The sequence below is a fragment of the Cyprinodon variegatus genome, unplaced genomic scaffold (genome assembly GCF_000732505.1).
Source record: "Cyprinodon variegatus isolate N-32 unplaced genomic scaffold, C_variegatus-1.0 Scaffold348, whole genome shotgun sequence".
NCBI classification, from domain to species: Eukaryota; Metazoa; Chordata; class Actinopteri; order Cyprinodontiformes; family Cyprinodontidae; genus Cyprinodon; species Cyprinodon variegatus.
In genome coordinates this window covers 435,692-442,579 of record NW_015150801.1, presented here as the reverse complement: position 1 = coordinate 442,579, position 6,888 = coordinate 435,692, and the positions used below count along the sequence as shown (strand labels likewise).

At 40.5% G+C, this 6,888-nt stretch overlaps 1 protein-coding gene across 1 annotated transcript in view; it reads left to right on the top strand.

Annotated features, from left to right (window-relative positions):
* Positions 1-2,955: 2,955 nt before the first annotated feature.
* podn (podocan) overlaps positions 2,956-6,888 on the top strand; it is a 30,424-nt gene continuing 26,491 nt past the window's right edge. Inside the window, exon 1 of the mRNA XM_015385774.1 lies at positions 2,956-3,097. The gene's annotated coding sequence lies outside the window, so the exon portion shown is untranslated. The remainder of the gene's footprint in view (positions 3,098-6,888) is intronic.

Genomic DNA, 6,888 nt, shown 5'->3' with positions numbered 1-6,888 from the left:
ACAGCAAGAAGCCTCCCAGATCTCCAGATGCATTTGAGATATCAAAAAAGTACTCCAGAGTGTTGTTCAGCATGGGGGTGAGTAGAAAATGAAGGCTAATCATGTTTTGGGTGTACTATTCCTTTAAGACCTTACTATAGCTAGCTTTGATAGTTCTGGTTAAAAATTTTGTCACAAACCCATTAAGTGTCATAAATAACTTTCATCATTTTTTTTTTTTACCAGGCTTATCATGATGCCTGCTTGTGCTCCAAAAATATATGGATAATATTGTGTGCTAAATTAGGAAATTTGAATATAAAAATTTAAATCTTGTTTAGCTGTGTGTAGAGAAAAAAGCTATATATCTAGAAATAGTATAAAGTTATCTCCTAAAGTGCATACATGGTCCTGTTCAGCTGCTTTTATGAAAATATTATTTTAGTACTTTAATGCAAAACAAAACAAAAGGAGAAAATAAAAAACAGGAAGGAGATGGTTATTGGCTTCAGCCTTCAAGAGTTCGGAGCCTGAGAGAAGACAAAGAAAGGATACTTGCACAGAACGGTATGGATGTTTGCACAACAGGATTTAGTCAAGCAGTGAAGCACATCTTTATTCCTGCAGCTAAATATGTCTGAAAGCAGCTGAATTATTACAAAAACAGAGGTTTCTATTCAATCTGTATTACTGTTTCTAATACTTCCCTGAAAAAAATTTGATGCTGAAAACTAAACATCTGTGTTTCACTTCTGAGCTTCAGGCTGGAGGCGACTTAATACATTTGCTACTTGAGTTCATGTGGCCTAATGTCTTATGTAAAAAAAAAAAAAAAAGGGAGAGTAACAAGGCAACATATAGACATAGTGTTTTTAATAGCTGCAGGTGCCTTAGATACACCAGTTCACAATTGGGTTATTAGCCCATCATACATAAGGGCTGGAATTTGGTGTTGTTTTCCCTTTAACTTGATCTGAATACTTCAAATAGGTGTAGGACACTTAATTGTTACTGTGCTGAAACAAGCTTTCTCAGCAGGGCACTCCCTTAGCGATATGAGGAGGATTTTTGGTCATCCTCAAAGTAGAGACACTTCTCCCCCACACAGAGAGGAGACAGCTGAAGTGGCTCAGACATTTTCTTGGATGTCCTCTGGACGCCTCCTCAAGAGATGTTCCAGGCACGTCCCAGCGGGAGGAGGAGGTTCAGGGGACGACCCAGGACAAACTGAAGGAACTATGTATCATGGCTGGCCTGGGAAGCATCTCAAGCTTCCCTCAACAGAGCTGGAGGAGGTTTCTGAGGAGAGGGAAGTCTGGGATTTTGCGCTGAGAATGCTGCTCCGCGACCCCGTCCTGGATAAACGGAAGGTGACGAGACAAAACGTCAAACTTTGAGGATGAGCCAAAAGAGGAAAAGTCTAATCCAGTCGGAAAAAAAATGAACTTGTATCAATAATTAATGGTTTTTAAATAATATGGAGAATATTTCATGAGTGTAAGGACTGTTGGGGACTATACCCATCCCTTCACAGGAGCTATGGTGCATATTTCCAGAAAGCATCATGTCCAACTGGCTCCTAGCCAATGAATTAACTAAACTTTAAATGCCTCTATCTAAACAGATCTCTATCCAGTTGGGGATCTTTTGAAGGGGGATGAATGTGGATGTCCCTTCTGATCACATATGTCCAGCTGAAGAATTAGAGTTACTGTGCGATGCTGACATATCAATGTGGACTGAAAGCTTAGAGGAATGTTTCTAACAGGTTGATGAATCGATGCCATGGGTAAAGCTGGTTATTGTAGGAGGCCAAGATACATGAAAGTATGATGTCTGGGGATAAACAAAAGATTTTGTATGTATTTCTTTTTCAAGGATATTTAGGGAACGTTTTCCAGGCCAAGGACCCCTAAACTGATGGCAAGATGAAGCGGGGACCCCCTAATTATATATTTTGTATGGAATTGTGTTCTATCAAACTGGTCCTATAGTCACTCTATTACAGATGGAGTAATGTAACGAAAGTAATTTCTCCCTGGGATTATTTAAGTATTTCTGATTCTGATTCCTGGTTGATGGGACAGATGTTGTGAATGAGACGGTGCCCAGCTTGAAAGAGCTCCTGTGTGTCGCTGAATGTGTGCATTGATGACTGAAAGACATCTTCTGCTAGCCTCGTGAGACCATCCTGATCTCACGAGCTTTCAAGATTTCACTTGCTAATCAGTCTGGAGACTCTCCGTTAAAGAAAATTTGTAGCTGTTCACCAAACGAAAGTCCAATCAGCGTTGGCTTTGAGGCGGGTTGAGGTGTGACGCAACGAGAAGCGCGACAGTTCAGTCTAAAGAACATGGCGGCTTCAGCCGATGAAACTAGCGTTAGCGTGGCTATCGAGCAAGTTTTATCGGAATTACAGAGTATTTCTTCACTGAAAGAAGAGCAAAACACTGCTCTGGAGGCTTTTCTCGGAGGAAAAGATGTTTTTGCTCTTCTCCCGACTGGTTTCGGCAAGAGTTTGATCTATCAATTGGCTCCTCTTCGTCGTCGCTCTGTTAGTACGTCATGTCCTTCGTTGATCTGATTGGTTTATCACCAACATAGGCCAATCAGCTAACCAGTATTTTCGCCCCTTCCCAAAATTACTTCAACGGAAGGTTTCCAGATGGATATGCGGAGCAAATCCATCTGGCGGAGTCAGGTTAATCTTCTGCCTCAATTTATCTGTTTACTACAGTGTGTTGAATTCATGTTAATGTGTATTTAAAGACATTTCAATTAGTGGAAAAAACTGCAGGGTGGAATATAAAAAAAGTCTAATCAATAAACCCCCATGCAGTACCTTCGTGGACCCCCTGTTGAAGACCTCTAGAATAAGGCAGCTGGAACATAGTTCAGCTCTGTGAGGTCCTATATTGTCGCTCCTCACTTTCAACTTGGAGATCCCACCTAAGGCTTTTCTTCATACGCAGTGGGCTTCACTAAAGCCTTAAGCTCCAACCCTTGAAACTATCAGGTTACACTGAGCAGTTTTAATGCTGCCCAGGTTTTTCTTGTTGTTAATGATGGAGAACAGAGTAGACGCAGCATTTAACTTCTCTCTCCAACCATTCTGCTGGTAAGTAACTAAATAATCAACAGAGAATGTATTTTTGTTTACATGACTGTTCTCTCTGGGTTTGGGTCAGAGCCAGAGGAGTTCAGATATATTTGTGTGTTTTACAGCAATAGTAAGGTTGAAGTGGGGTGGACAGATGTCTCTGCAGTAATGTGGACGCTGCTGAGGTCCTTTGTGGTAAAGAGAGAGCTGGGCTAAAAGCCAAATGTTTTCGATATAAATGTCTGTCAATATCCTGACCCCCCCCACATATAATGGCTTAAATTTTGTTCCATTGCTGCAAGAAAATAACGTGTTTTGTGATAAATCAAAACCAGGTATTCAATTCAGTAATACTTTATTAATCCCAAAGGGAAATAATGTTGAAAATAAATGTTGCATTTTTTTATTTCCATCGAGTTTATGCGGGTGTTAATAGCTGTAGGCAGGGTGCTTCTTTAGTAGTCTGTCTTGCACCAGATCTGGAGAAGCCTCTGACTGAAAACATTTTGTTGTTGTTTAAAAAATCTTCTGAAGAGGATGCTCACTGTTGATCATAATGTTCTTCCCTTTATGAGGAATTCTCTTTTTGTTAAATAATCTCTGGGGCTCTAGAGGATTTCCTAGAGCAGAACCTGCCTTTTTTTTATTATGTTGTTGAGGTTTTTGAAGTCATTTGATCTGATGCTGTTTCCCAGGTAGATGATTGGGGATGAGCTCCCACTCTGTAGCATCTTGTTGCAAACACTGAAGGACCTAAGCTTCCTTAGGGAGTACAATTTGCTCTGTCCCTTCTTGTAGTTGGTTTCACAGTTGCGTCTCCAGTTCAGTGTGTTGTCCAGGAGAACACCAAAGTATTTACCTTTGTCTCATGATCTTAACAGAATTCAATTTGTTCCTGTGTCATCTGAAATCTACAATCATTCCCCTTGTTTTGTTGACCTTCAGGATCAGATGATTTTTTTCCACTCCATAACAAAAAATTGGTTCACTAACTCCCTACACCTAGATTTGTGTCCATCTTTGATGCACCCAATGAATGCAGAGTCATCTGACAATTTCTGCAGATGATAGGACTGTCTGGCACTGGATGTCCAAGGTGTTAAGAGTAAAAAGCAATAGTAATGGAGTTTTTCACAAAGTAAGTAAGTCAGGCTGAATTATGTTAAACGTTTTGGAGAAATAAAAGACTATGATCCTGACAATGCCGTCTGCCTTGTCTAAATGACAGTGGGTTTGTTAAAGCAAGTGTATGATGGCTTCTTCAACCCCAACCTCATAGCAATAGCTGCTTTTTTGTTTGCTCAGGTGAACCAACAGAAGTCTCTCTAGGACCTTCCTGATGTGGAATGTCAGGGCAACAGCTCTATAATGACTGAGGACTGTTGCCTGAGTCCTTGACATTTGCATGAAACAAGTCCAAAGCTTTGTTTTCTGTGATACAGCAGCTGACAAACTGTTGGAACATTGGCAGAGTAGCAGAGAGTGAGGTGTGATTAAAATCACCAGTTAATGCCATAAATGCATTTGGCTGTTGTGTCTGGAGCTTGGCAACAACAGAGCTGATTTCCTTACATGCAATGTCGGCAACAGCAGAAGTTGAATGTAAACGATTAGTAACACAAGACTGGTAAACTCTCTAGAGAAATAAAAATATGACTGAAAACCAACTGCAAACAGTTCACTATCTGGGCTGCAGTGACTTATACGCCATTTAAACTACCCTTGAAAAACCGTGCCGAGACCGGTCCGAGCTCAGTAACTGAGATAACTTATCGTGTGTAAATGGAAAGCAAACTGAACTGAACCGAGCTAGACACAACCGAACCGAGCTAACTGCAGACCAGCTCCAGAGGTGGGCTCAGCTTGGTTTTTCCCTGGCTCGGTCCTCTGATAACAAGTGCGCATGAGCAGAACGCGTCATCTCCGTCTGGCTGCACATCGCGATTCACACTCCATTCCAGTAGTTGGCGGTAATGCCCCTCCAGAAACAGAAGAACAACAACAACTTCTTCTTCAACTATAGACAACAATTGAAATCTTCTCCACGCAACATTTTAAATAACACCAAAGTACAGCAATAATAATCAAGCATAACTTTCTGAATGTGACAGCGCTGCCATTTTGATTTTCTTGATACCCTCCTTCTTCGTCTTCTTCTTCTTGTGTTTTATGGCGGTTGGCAAACAACTTTTGGTGCATTACCGCCACCAACTGCTTGATTTCCTCCTTTAATACTGGCAGTAATACCGCAGATCGTCACTAGGAGGCGAGGAGTCGAGGAACCGAGATAGCGTGATGTGTAGAAGGTCGTCAGAACCGAGCTCGGCCTGGTTAACTGATCCGAGCTCGGACTGGTCTTGACATGGATCGGTTTTTCAAGGGTCGTGTAAATGGGGTAAAATATTCCCAGTAACATGTCCTGGGTGACACCAGCTCTTGTTTACAAGCACTGTCAACCCACCTCCTTTGAGTTTTCCTGTGTTCTTTAAATCTCTGTCTGCTCGGATGGTCAGAAAACCTGGCAGAGAGACGCTTGAGTCCGAGGTATGATCCTGCAACCAGGTTTCAGTAAAACTAATAATGCTGCATTGGCGATAATCTGGCTGGGTCCTTGCAAGGGCTTGTATTTCTTCTAACTCTAGTCCTTAAGGTCTGACATTGGCCATAATGATTGATGGAAAAATTGGCTTTTTTTTCTTTTTTCTCTCTCATCTTTTGGCTAGTTGCTATGCATTCCTTGTACCTAAATTTCAACACAGCTGGTACTTCTGGAAGTAGTTAAAGTATTATCTCAGCTTTGGAGATGTTAATTAGCTGCTCCCAGTTGTAAAAATCAAATTCCTATGGTCACTGTGGTGACATATCATGACAAGTATCAAAAAAGGACAAAAATATCAGTAAAAATCCTTCCAGTTTCACAGCACTCAAAACTAGAAGCAAAATACATTAGAAAAAAGAAACTCTGACCCACAAATAGAAAAATTAAAGCTCTTGAAAAGAAAGAATATCAGAGTGAAGCTAGCAGAGCTAATCCAATTTGCAGCCACCTTAAGCAGCGCAATTTTCGAATTGAAAGTACAAAAGAAAATAAAAAGCTCAATCAAAAGAATATTTTGAGTATTTTTTTCCTGTTTTGGCTGCTCTTTTTCTCCAGGATGGAGTCAAAGCCAAACAGGAACAGACAAGATTATGCTTTTATAAGCAAATATCAAGTAATGCTTTTATATTTAACTATTATCCCAAAGTTTAAACAATCTAATAAAAAATTAAAGTGTTCCCATCGCTTAATGAGCTGTTTGTAAATACAAACATCTAAACCTACATAGACATGCGTATGCATAGAAATGTACATGCATACATGTGTTTAGAAGCTACTTAGGTCAAGAGTTGGGCTCAGAGATCTCTCTTTAACTGTCTTTCTGAGACAGAGACACCAGAGGAGCAAGTTTACCTTAAACATTTTCTAATATAGAAAATATTTATAGATCAGTGTTTCTATGTTCCTATTGTATGTATGCTTCTATCTCCTTGAACCCCAGTCAGCCTCGACACAAGACTGCTCAACCAGAGCCTGGTTCTGCTGTAGGTTTTTTTACGTTTCAAAGGCAGGTTTCCCTCTACTGTTGCTGTATGCATGCTCGGTGTGAGGAATTGTTGTAGAGTGAACACTATGATGCAAATTGTGAAGGTCCAGGGGGGTGTTATGTCAGGGGCAAATCCTGTTAATTTAATGACTGTATGCAAACAACTGGTTTTCCTTAGATTGACAACTTTGAACCTTTAATCTGACTGCATGACTGATTGAATTT